Source organism: Macaca mulatta, chromosome 19 (assembly GCF_049350105.2).
Source record: "Macaca mulatta isolate MMU2019108-1 chromosome 19, T2T-MMU8v2.0, whole genome shotgun sequence".
Taxonomy (NCBI): domain Eukaryota; kingdom Metazoa; phylum Chordata; class Mammalia; order Primates; family Cercopithecidae; genus Macaca; species Macaca mulatta.
The window spans coordinates 1,863,348-1,875,018 of NC_133424.1; the positions used below are offsets into that span (position 1 = coordinate 1,863,348).

At 52.3% G+C, this 11,671-nt stretch overlaps 1 pseudogene; it reads left to right on the plus strand.

The window, feature by feature from the left end:
* The first annotated feature begins 5,880 nt into the window (after positions 1-5,880).
* On the plus strand, positions 5,881-10,061 carry LOC721191 (high mobility group protein B2 pseudogene; annotated as a pseudogene).
* The last annotated feature ends 1,610 nt before the right edge of the window (positions 10,062-11,671 follow it).

Consider the following 11,671-nt stretch of genomic DNA (forward strand, 5'->3'; position numbering starts at 1 on the left):
TTGAGGTCAGGAGTTCGAGACCAGCCTGGCCAACATGGTGAAACCCCGTCTTTACTAAAAATACAAAAAATAAAATAAAATTAGCCAGGCATGGTGGCAGGTGCCTGTCATCCCAGCTAACTGGGAGGCTGAGACAGGAGAATCACTTGAACTGGGGAGAGGGAGGTTGCAGTGAGCCAAGATTGTGCCACTGCGGTTAAACTTGGGCAATAGAGTGAGACTCTGTGTCAAAAAAAAAAAAAAAAAAAAAGGCCGGGTGCGGTGGCTCACGCCTGAGATCCCAGCACTTTGGGAGGCCGAGATGGGCGGATCACAAGGTCAGGAGATCGAGACCATCCTGGCTAACACGGTGAAACCCCATCTCTACTAAAATACAACAACAAAAAAAGTTAGCCGGGCATGGTGGTGGGCGCCTGTAGTCCCAGCTACTCGGGAGGCTGAGGCAGGAGAATGGCGTGAACCTGGGAGGTGGAGCTTGCAGTGAGCCGAGATTGCGCCACTGCACTCCAGCCTGGGCGACAGAGCGAGACTCGGTCTCAAAAAAAAAAAAAAAAAAAAGGACATTATTAGAGTTGGAAGAAAATGACCACAGGCCTAGGGTTCCACAGTCCAGACCACCACACACAATGGATGCAGGATATAACCGAGTCATTCCATTCCAGGTAATACCCAAGCACCCACAGGAGGATGGACATCTATGGAAAAACCTGTGGACAAATTTCATAGTAGCAAATGCTGCTTCTTATGCTTCTTGTTCTTTCTTTTTTTTTTTTGAGACAGAGTCTTGCTCTGTCGCCCAGGCTGGACTCTTGTGACGTGATCTCGGCTCACTGCAAGCTCCGCCTCCCGGGCTCAAGCAATTCTCCTGTCTCAGCCCCCCGAATAACTGGGACAACAGGCGCGGGCCACTGCGGGGCTAATTTTTTGTATTTTTAATAGAGATGGGTTTCACCGTGTTAGCCAGGATGGTCTCGATCTCCTGACCTTGTGATCCGCCTGCCTCGGCCTCCCAAAGTGCTAGGATTACAGGCCTGAGCCACCGCGCCCGGCCATGCCTGGCTAATTTTTTTGTATTTTTAGTAGAGACAAGGTTTTACCATGTTCCATATGCTGGTCTCAAACTCCTGGGGTCCAGTGATCCACCCACCTTAGCCTCCCAAAGTGCTGGGATTACAGGCGTGAGCTACTGTGCCCGGCGCAAATTCTCTAATTTTTAAAAATTGTTTCTGGGCTATGGATCTGAATAAGTCCTGCAATTGGTGAGCAGTTTGTAAACCTCTTTTTTTTTTTTTTTTTTTTTTTTTTTTTTTGGAGACGGAGTCTTGCTCATTCTCCTACCTCAGCCTCCCAAGTAACCGGGACTACAGGCGCCCGCCACCTCACCCGGCTATTTTTTTGTATTTTTTTTTTTTTTTTTTGAGACGGAGTCTTGCTCTGTCGCCCAGGCTGGAGTGCAGTGGCCGGATCTCAGCTCACTGCAAGCTCCGCCTCCTGGGTTCACGCCATTCTCCTGCCTCAGCCTCCCAAGTAGCTGGGACTACAGGCGCCCGCCACCTCACCCAGCTAATTTTTTGTATTTTTAGTAGAGACGGGGTTTCACCGTGTTAGCCAGCATGGTCTCGATCTCCTGACCTCGTGATCTGCCCATCTCGGCCTCCCAAAGTGCTGGGATTACAGGCTTGAGCCACCGCGCCCGGCCTTTTTGTATTTTTTTAGTAGAGACGGGGTTTCCCCGTGTTAGCCAGGATGGTCTCGATCTCCTGACCTCGTGATCTGCTCGTCTCGGCCTCCCAAAGTGCTGGGATTACAGGCGTGAGCCACCGCGCCCGGCCCAGTTTGTAAACCTCTTGCGTGCTTTTTATTTACTTTATTTTATTATATTTTATTTCTGAGACAGACTATCGCTCTGTCGCCCAGGCTGGAGTGCAGTGGTGCGATCTGAGCTCACTGCAACCTCCACCTCCTGGGTTCAAGCGATTCTCCTGTCTCAGCCTCACGAGTAGGTGGGATTACAAGTACCTGCCAGCATGCCCGGCTAATTTTTGTATTTTTAGTAAAGACGGGGTTTTGCCATGTTGGCCAGGCTGGTCTCGAACTCCTGGCCTCAAGTCATCCTCCCTCCTGGCCCTGCACAGTGCTAGGATGTCAGGCTGAGCCACCTCGACAGCCTTTTATGTGACTTTTAATCTGCAGGCTCACCCTCCCTGTCTCTTTCTGTGGTTTGTTTTTGTTTTGTTTTTTTTTTCTCTTTTTCTTTTGTATGAAACCCAGTTGTTTTTCCTGTTAAGTTTCCCACAGTCTAGAATTACTGATTTGTTTCTGCAATAAGTTTTTGAATAGGTGATACATTCCCTTGTTGTAAACCTGAAGAGTCAAACGAATACCCAGACTGCAGCCGCTGGGGAAAAGAGTGTGGTAGCTCCTCAAGAAGTTAAACTGTGGCCAGGCGCGGGGGCTCAAGCCTGTAATCCCAGCACTTTGGGAGGCCGAGACGGGCGGATCACAAGGTCAGGAGATCGAGACCATCCTGGCTAACACGGTGAAACCCCGTCTCTACTAAAAAATACAAAAAACTGGCTGGGCGCGGTGGCTCAAGCCTGTAATCCCAGCACTTTGGGAGGCCGAGACGGGCGGATCACAAGGTCAGGAGATCGAGACCATCCTGGCTAACACGGTGAAACCCCGTCTCTACTAAAAAATACAAAAAACTAGCCGGGCGAGGTGGTGGGCGCCTGTAGTCCCAGCTACTCGGGAGGCTGAGGCAGGAGAATGGCGTGAACCTGGGAGGGGGAGCTTGCAGTGAGCTGAGATCCGGCCACTGCACTCCAGCCTGGGCGACAGAGCGAGACTCCGTCTCAAAAAAAAAAAAAAAAAACAAAAAAAAACACAAAAAACTAGCCGGGCGAGGTGGCAGGTGCCTGTAGTCCCAGCTACTCAGGAGGCTGAGGCAGGAGAATGGTGTAAACCCGGGAGGCGGAGCTTGCAGTGAGCCGAGATCGCGCCACTGCACTCCAGCCCGGGTGACAGAGCCAGACTCCGTCTCAAAAAAAAAAAAAAAAAAAAAAAAGAAGTTAAACGGAGGCCGGGTGCAGGGGCTGGGCGTGGAGGCGGGTGCAGGGGTGGATGCCTGCCACTCCCGCACGCTGGGAGGCCAAGGCAGTAGGATCACTTGAGGTCAGGAGTTTGAGACCAGCCTCACTAACTTAGCAAGACCTCATCTCTACCAAAAAAAAAAAAAAAAAAAAAATTAGTGAGGCATGGTTAATTGCTATTTTTGTCAAGATGGGTTATTGCTGTGTTGCCCAGGCTGGTTTCAAACTCCTGTCCTCAACTGATCCTCCTGAGTCAGAAGGATCAACTTAGCCCAGGAGTTCAACATAGCGAGACTCTGTTTCCACAAAAGAAACGCTAAAAAAAAAAAAAATTAACAAGGCCTGGTGGCATGCACCCGTATTCCCAGCTACTTGGGAGGCTGAGGTGGGAGGACTGTTTGAGCCAAGGAGTCTGAGGCTGCAGTGAGCTATGATCACACCACTGCACTTGGAACCTGGGCCTCTCCTATCTGTAACCCAGGCCCTCACCTACACTGTCAGCTCTTGCACCTGGAACTTGTAGAACATACCTGTAACCTCAGCCTTCACCTGAAACCCCAGTCCCCCACCTGGAACCCAGGACCCCACCTGGAACCTGGGCCTCCCCAACCTGTAACCCAGGCCCTCACCTGAAACCTGGGGCCCCCACCTAGAACCTAGGCCTCTCTGGTCTATAACCCAAGCCCTCACCTAGAACCTAGACCCCTGTGAAAACTGTGGCACTCACATGTAAACCCGGCCTCTACCTGAAACCTAGTCCCCCCACCTGTAACCCAGCTTGGGCAAGAGAGCAAGACCCTGTCTCAAAAAAAAAGGCCGGGCACAGTGGCTCATACCTGTAATCTCAGCACTTTGGGAGGCCAGGGCATGTGGATCACAAGGTCGGGAGTTCAAGACTAGCCTGGCCAATATGGTGAAAACACGTCTCTAATAAAAATATAAAAATTAGCCGAGTGTGATGGTGTGCACCTGTAGTCCCAGCTACTCGGGAGGCTGAGGCAGGAGAATCGCTTGAACTGGGAGGTGGAAGTTGAAGTGATCCAAGATCACGCCACTGCTCTCCAGCCTGGGCAACAGAGTGAGACTCCGTTCCCCCCCCCCAAAAAAAGGAATAAATGTCATGTTACATATATTTTATCAGAATTCTAAAATATGTTTCATGGCAGGGCACAGTGGCTCATGCCTGTATTCCGAGCACTTCGGGAGTCTTGCTCTGTGGCCCAGGCTGGAGAGCAGTGGCATGATCTCGGCTCACTGCAACCTCCACCTCCTGGGTTCAAGCGATTCTCCTGCCTCAGTCTCCCAAGTAGCTGGGACTACAGGCACCCGCCACCACACCTGGCTATTTTTTGTATTTTTAGTAGAGATGGGATTTCACTGGGTTAGCCAGGATGGTCTTGATCTCTTGACCTCATGATCTGCCCGCCTCGGCCTCCCAAAGTGCTGGGATTATAGATGTGAGCCATTGCGCCTGGCCTATTATTATTTTTTTTCTTTTTCTTTCTTTCTTTTTTTTTTTTTTTTGAGACGGAGTCTGGCTCTGTCACCCAGGCTGGAGTGCAGTGGCGCGATCTCGGCTCACTGCAAGCTCCGCCTCCCGGGTTTACGCCATTCTCCTGCCTCAGCCTCCCGAGTAGCTGGGACTACAGGCGCCCGCCACCTCGCCCGGCTAGTTTTTTGTATTTTTTAGTAGAGACGGGGTTTCACCGTGTTAGCCAGGATGGTCTCGATCTCCTGACCTCGTGATCCGCCCGTCTCGGCCTCCCAAAGTGCTGGGATTACAGGCTTGAGCCACCGCGCCCGGCTCTTTTTCTTTTTTTCGAGGCAAAGACTCGCTCTATCGCCCAGGCTGGAGTGCAGAGGCACGATCTCGGCTCACTGCAACCACCGCCATCTAGGTTCAAGCGATTCTCCCGCCTCAGCCTCCCAAGTAGCTGGGATTACAGGTGCTTGCCACCACGCCCGGCTAATTTTTTAATTTTTAGTAGAGACTGGGTTTCGCCATGTTGGCCAGGCTGGTCTCGAACTCCTGACCTCAGGTGATCCGCCCGCCTCGGCCTCCCAAAGTGCTGGGATGACAGGCGTGAGTTACCGCGCCCGGCCTATTTTTTACTTTTTTTTTTTTTTTTTTTTTTAGCGAGGACAGCTCTTGGATTATTTGCAGCGCATCCTACACGTCCCCTCCTCCAGCCTCCTGCCTCCTACCCTGCGCTCCTCAAGGCGCCACCGGACCCGGAGGATCTCACCGCGGGGCGGGGTCCGGGGCGAGGGAGCGAGGGGGCTCGGCCCGCCAGGCAGCCCCGCGCACGCGCACTCAACCCGGACGCGGGCCTCTCCGCCGCAGCCCGCGCCCGCCCCCTGGCGATCGCAGCGGTCCACACGGACCGCCGGCCCCTTTTCTATCCGCGACCGGATTCGTGGCAGGGGTCTAGGAAGGACCCCTCTGGCGGCTGCGGGGCCGGTGGGTGCGAGGCTTGACCCCGCTCCAGTGTATGCGGGAGCTGAGCTAGGTCCGTGAAGCGGGGCGGTTGGGATCAAGGCCCCGATTTTAGACCACTGGTGGAGGAGGTCTGGGACACCGGGGTCTGCAGCCAGAGAGAGGCCGGGAGGGAGGACTCGTGGGCATTTCTGCGCAGGGTGGGATTGAACGGGGAACTGGGCATCGGTGCCAGGGGAAACGTGGGATCAGCGAAGGGGTCTAGGGGAGGAGATGGAAGGAGAGGTCCTGCCCTGCAGGCTGGAGGGGAGGACCTGTGTGTTTGGGGGGAGTCACGGGTAGATAGGAGAGATGACAGGTGACAGTCTGGAGGAAGAGACGGAGGGGAGGCCTGGGCCCCAGGCGGGGCTGGTAGAAGCCCCCACCTATAACCTGGGACGTCTGAACCTGAAACTCAGCCCCCACGTGGGACCTGGGCCTCTCCCATCTTTAACCCAGGCCCTCACCTAGAACCTGGACCCCTGTAACTGTAACCTGTGGAACTCACTGTAACCCCTGCCTTCACCTGAAGCCCAAGTCCCGCACCTGGAACCCTATACCCCACCCGGAACCTGGGCCTCCCCAAACTACAATCGAGGCCCTCACCTGTAACTTAAGCCCACACTTGTAACCTGGGGCTCTCTGTTATAACTCGGGGACCCCACCTGTAAGCCAGTTCCCTTAACAGAACCTGCAGTTTGGTGAGGATGAGAGAATGCAGAGAAAGTACTTTCCCCAGGACTACCATAAATAGGCATACCCATCACTTTTTCCTATTACTATAGCATTACCGTTTTTCACAGTTTACCAACCCGAGGTCACTCTGCCTCTTTATTTATTTTTTTATTTTATTATTATTATTTTTTTTCGAGATGGAGTCTCGCTTTGTGGCCCAGGCTGGAGTGCAGTGGCCGGATCTCAGCTCACTGCAAGCTCTGCCTCCCGGGTTCACGCCATTCTCCTGCCTCAGCCTCCTGATTAGCTGGGACTACAGGCGCCTGCCACCATACCTGGCTAATTTTTTGTATTTTTAGTAGAGACAGGGTTTCACCATGTTAGCCAGGATGGTCTCCATCTCCTGACCTCATGATCCGCCTGCCTCAGCCCCCCAAAGTGCTGGGATTACAGGCGTGAGCCACCGCGCCTGGCTCATTCTGCCTTTTTATATCCAGAGTGTCATCAAATTTACAAATTTGAGGCCAGGCATGGTGGTTTATGCCTGTAATCCCAGCTCTTTGGGAGGCTGAGGTAGGCAGATCACTTGATGTCAGGAGTTCGAGACCAGCCTGGGCAACATGGTGAAACCCTGTGTTAACTAAAAATAAAAAAATTATCTGAGCATGGTGGTGGGCACCTGTAATCCCAGCTATCGGGAGGCTGAGACAGGAGAATCGCTTGAACCCAGGATTCAGATGTTGCAGTGAACCAAGATTGCGTCACTGCACTCCAGCCTGGACAATAGAGGAAGACTTCATCTAAAATAACTAAATAAAAATATGTATATATTTATGAGTTTGGTGGGGATTCATAAAATAGTGCCATCTCATTCCCAACCGTGTCTTATCTTTGATGACAGGGCCATTGTTTTTTTGTTTTGTTTTGTTTTGTTTTGTTTTGAGACGGAGTCTCGCTCTGTCGCCCAGGCTGGAGTGCAGTGGCCGGATCTCAGCTCACTGCAGCTCCGCCTCCCGGGTTTACGCCATTCTCCTGCCTCAGCCTCCCGAGTAGCTGGGACTACAGGCGCCCGCCACCTCGCCCGGCTAGTTTTTTGTAGTTTTAGTAGAGACCGGGTTTCACTGTGTTCACCAGGATGGTCTCTATCTCCTGACCTCGTGATCCACCCGTCTCGGCCTCCCAAAGTCCTGGGATTACAGGCTTGAGCCACCGCGCCCGGCCGACAGGGCCATTGTTAATCCTCCATCCAGAGAAATGAGAAGTTAGAGGCCAGGACCCCCCAGCTGAAGATTTCTGTGGGACAAAGGGCTGGGCCAGAGAAAAGGGCCCTGCAGAGGACCCTTGGAATAGCCGCCGGGGGTCTCGGTCCCGTGGTGCCGGGAAGGACGCTTTGATCTGGTTTCGCCATATGATCTAGTTCCGTGCTGGCCCAGCTTGGCCTGGGTTGGATGCCTGCTCTGATGCCCAAAACCCCATCACCCTGAAGCAGATGGAGCCGGCATCCTGAATGAGACACCTGGGGGCTCCAGGGCACTCCAGGTGAGAGTCCCAGAGCCACCAGGGACCTGGAGTGTAGACCTGGGCAGAGGGCGTACTCTCTGCCAGCCCCAGTGGGCTCCCCTGTGAGGGAGGGAAGATGTTACAATAGTTTGTTTTTTTTTTCCTTTTTTTTGAGACAGAGTCTTGCTCTGTTGACCAGGCTGGAGTGCAGTGGCCGGATCTCTGCTCACTGCAAGCTCCGCCTCCCCGGTTCACAACATTCTCTTGCCTCAGCCTCCCCAGTAGCTGGGACTACAGGCGCCGCCACCACACCTGGCTAATTTTTTGGTATTTTTAGTAGAGACGGGGTTTCACCGTGTTAGCCAGGATGGTCTCGATCTCCTGACCTCGTGATCCGCCCGCCTTGGCCTCCCAAAGTGCTGGGATTACAGGCATGAGCCACTGTGCCCCGCCTAGAATAGTTATTTATTTATTTATTTATTTATTTATTTATTTATTTATTTTTGAGGTGGAATCTCGCTCTGTCGCCCAGGCTGGAGTGCAGTGGCCGGATCTCAGCTCACTGCAAGCTCCGCCTCCCGGGTTCACGCCATTCTCCTGCCTCAGCCTCCCGAGTAGCTGGGACTACAGGCGCCCGCCACCTCGCCCGGCTATTTTTTTGTATTTTTTAGTAGAGATGGGGTTTCACTGTGTTAGCTAGGATGGTCTTGATCTTCTGACCTCGTGATCCGCCCGTCTCGGCCTCCCAAAGTGCTGGGATTACAAGCTTGAGCCACCGCGCCTGGCCAAGAATAGTTATTTTAAAAATATTTTATTTATATTTTTTTCGAGACAGGGTCTGGCTCTGTTGCCAGGCTGTAGTGCAATGGCGTGATCATGGCTCACTGCAACCTCCACCTCCCGGGCTCGGGTGATCCTCCCACCTCAGCCTTGACTGAGCCCTGATAAAAACTTGCCATGACTGGCAAGATTTTGTTTTGTTTTGTTTTGAAATGGAGTCTCACTCTGTCGCCTAGGTTGGAGTGCAGAGGCATGATCTCAGCTCACTGCAAGCTCCGCCTCCGAGGTTCGCGCCGTTCTCCTGCCTCAGCCTCCCAAGTAGCTGGGACTACAGGCGTCCGCCACCTCGCCCGGCTAGTTTTTTGTATTTTTTAGTAGAGATGGGGTTTCACCGTATTAGCCAGGATGGTCTCGATCTCCTGACCTCGTGATCCGCCCTGCTCGGCCTCCCAAAGTGCTGGGATTACAGGCTTGAGCCACTGCGCCCGGCCAACCCTGTCTCTATTAAAAACACAAAAATTATCCAGGCAAGGTGGTGTATGCCTGTAGTCCCAGCTACTCCAGGGGCTGAAACAGGAGAATTGCTCGAATCTGGGAAGCAGAGATTGCAGTGAGCCAAGATCATGCCACTGCGCTCCAGCCTGGGCGACAGAGCGAGACTCTGTCTCAAAAAAAAAAAAAAGAGATTCAGTGTCGGGTGAAGCGTCTCTGTTGGGTCCGGCTGCTCTGCAGGACTCTGAGGAAAAGCTCACACCAGGTGGACGCTGTTTTGTCACCACGGGTAAAAGAGACCCCAACAAGCCGAGGGGTAAAACGCCTTCGTACGCCTTCTTCATGTAGACCTGCCAGGAAGAACACAGGAAGAAACACTCAGACTGTTCCATCAGTTTCGTGGAATTCTCCAAGAAGTGTCTGCAGAGATGGAAGGACCACGTCTGCAAAGGAGAAGTTGAAGTTTGAAGATATGGCGAAAAGTGACAAAGCTCGTTACGACAGGGATATGACAAATGACGTTCCTCCAAAAGGTAGGAAAGGATAAGAAAGGAAAGAAATAGGATCACAATGCTCCTAAAAGGCCACCATGTGCCTTCTTCCTGTTTTGCTCTGAACATCGCCCAAAGATCAGAAGTGGACACCCAGGCCTATTCGTCGGGGAAACTGCAAAGAAACTGGGTGAAATGTGGTCTGGGCAGTCGGCCAAAGATAAACAACCATGTGAACAGAAAGCAGCTAAAGCTAGAGGAGAGATATGAAAAGGGTATTGCTGCATATCGTGCCAAGGGCAAAACTGAAGCAGGAAAGAAGGGCTCAAAGAAGAAGAACAAACCAGAAGAGGAGGAGGAGGAGGAGGAGGAAGATGAAGATAAGGAGGAAGATGAAGATGAGGAGGAAGAGGTTGAAGATGAAGAATAAATGGCTACCCTGTAATGATGCCTGTGCAGTGTGCGTGTTTTGCTAAGAATGTGAATTCAAGTGTAGTTCAGTATTAGCTTCAGTATAAAACTCTACAGGTTTTTGTATAGCTGATAAGATTCTCTTTAGAGGGCCGGGCGCGGTGGCTCAAGCCTGTAATCCCAGCACTTTGGGAGGCCGAGGCGGGCGGATCACAAGGTCAGGAGATCGAGACCACTGTGAAACCCCGTCTCTACTAAAAATACAAAAAATTAGCCGGGCGCGGTGGCGGGCGCCTGTAGTCCCAGCTACTCAGGAGGCTGAGGCAGGAGAATGGCGGGAACCCGGGAGGCGGAGCTTGCAGTGAGCCGAGATCACGCCACTGCACTCCAGCCTGGGCAACAGCGTGAGACTCCGTCTCAAAAAAAAAAAAAAAAAAAAAAAAAAGATTCTCTTTAGAGAAAATACTTGAGACAGAGTTTCACTCTTGTTGCCCAGGCTAGAGTGCAATGGGGTGATCTCGGCTCATGGCAACCTCTGCCTCCCAGGTCCTGGTTCAAGCAGTTCTCCTGCCTCAGCCTCCCAAGTAGCTGGGATTACAGGCGTGTGCCACCACACCCGGCTAATTTTTGTATTTTTAGTAGAGACGGGGTTTCACCATGTTGGCCAGGCTGGTCTCAAACTCCTGACCTTGTGATCTGCCCGCCTCGGCCTCCCAAAGTGCTGGGATTACAGGCATGAGCCACAGTACCCAGCCTGAGAAAATACTTTTTAAACACGCAGGTTGGCCGGGTGTGGTGGCTCATGCCTGTAATCCCAGCACTTTGGGAGGCCGAGGTGAGCAGATCAGCTGAGGTCGGGAGTTTGAGACCAGCCTGACCATCACAGTGAAACCCTGTCTCTACTAAAAATACAAAAAAAAAAAGAGAGCCAGGCGTGGTGGTGGGTGCCTGTAATCCCAGCTACTTGGGAGGCTGAGGCAGGAAAATCACTAGAACCCTGGAGAAGGAGGTTGCAGTGAGCCGAGATCACGCTATTGCACCCTAGCCTGGGCAACAAGAACGAAACTCCGCCTCAAAAAAAAAAAAAAAAAAAAACAGATGCAGGTTGTAGTTTTTCAATGGGCTACTACATGCAGTTAGAGTTTACAGCTTCTGATGTTGAGTGTCCCTGTGTGTGTGTGTGTGTGTGTGTATAATATATATATATATATTTTTTTGAGACAGAGTCTCGCTCTTGTCCCCCAGGCTGGAGTGTGATGCCACAATCTCAGCTCACTGCAACCTCTGCCTCCCGGATTCAAACGATTCTCCTGCTTCAGCCTCCCAAGTGGCTGGGATTACAGGAGTGCGCCACCATGCCTGGCTAGCTTTGTAGTTTTAGTAGAGATGGGGTTTCACCATGTTGGTCAGGCTGGTCTTGAACTCTTGAGCTCAGCTGATCCACCCGCCTTGGCCTCCCAAAGCGCTGGGATTACAGGCGTGAGCCACCACGACCTGCGTAATGTCCCTAAATATTTAATGGTTTTTTTTTTTTTTTTTTTTTGAGAGGGAGTCTCGCGCTGTCGCCCAGGCTGGAGTGCAGTGGCCGGATCTCAGCTCATTGCAAGCTCCGCCTCCCGGGTTTGCGCCATTCTCCTGCCTCCGCCTCCCAAGTCGCTGGGACTACAGGTGCCCGCCACCTCGCCCGGCTATTTTTTTGTATTTTTTAGTAGAGACGGGGTTTCACTGTGTTAGCCAAGATGGTCTCGATCTCC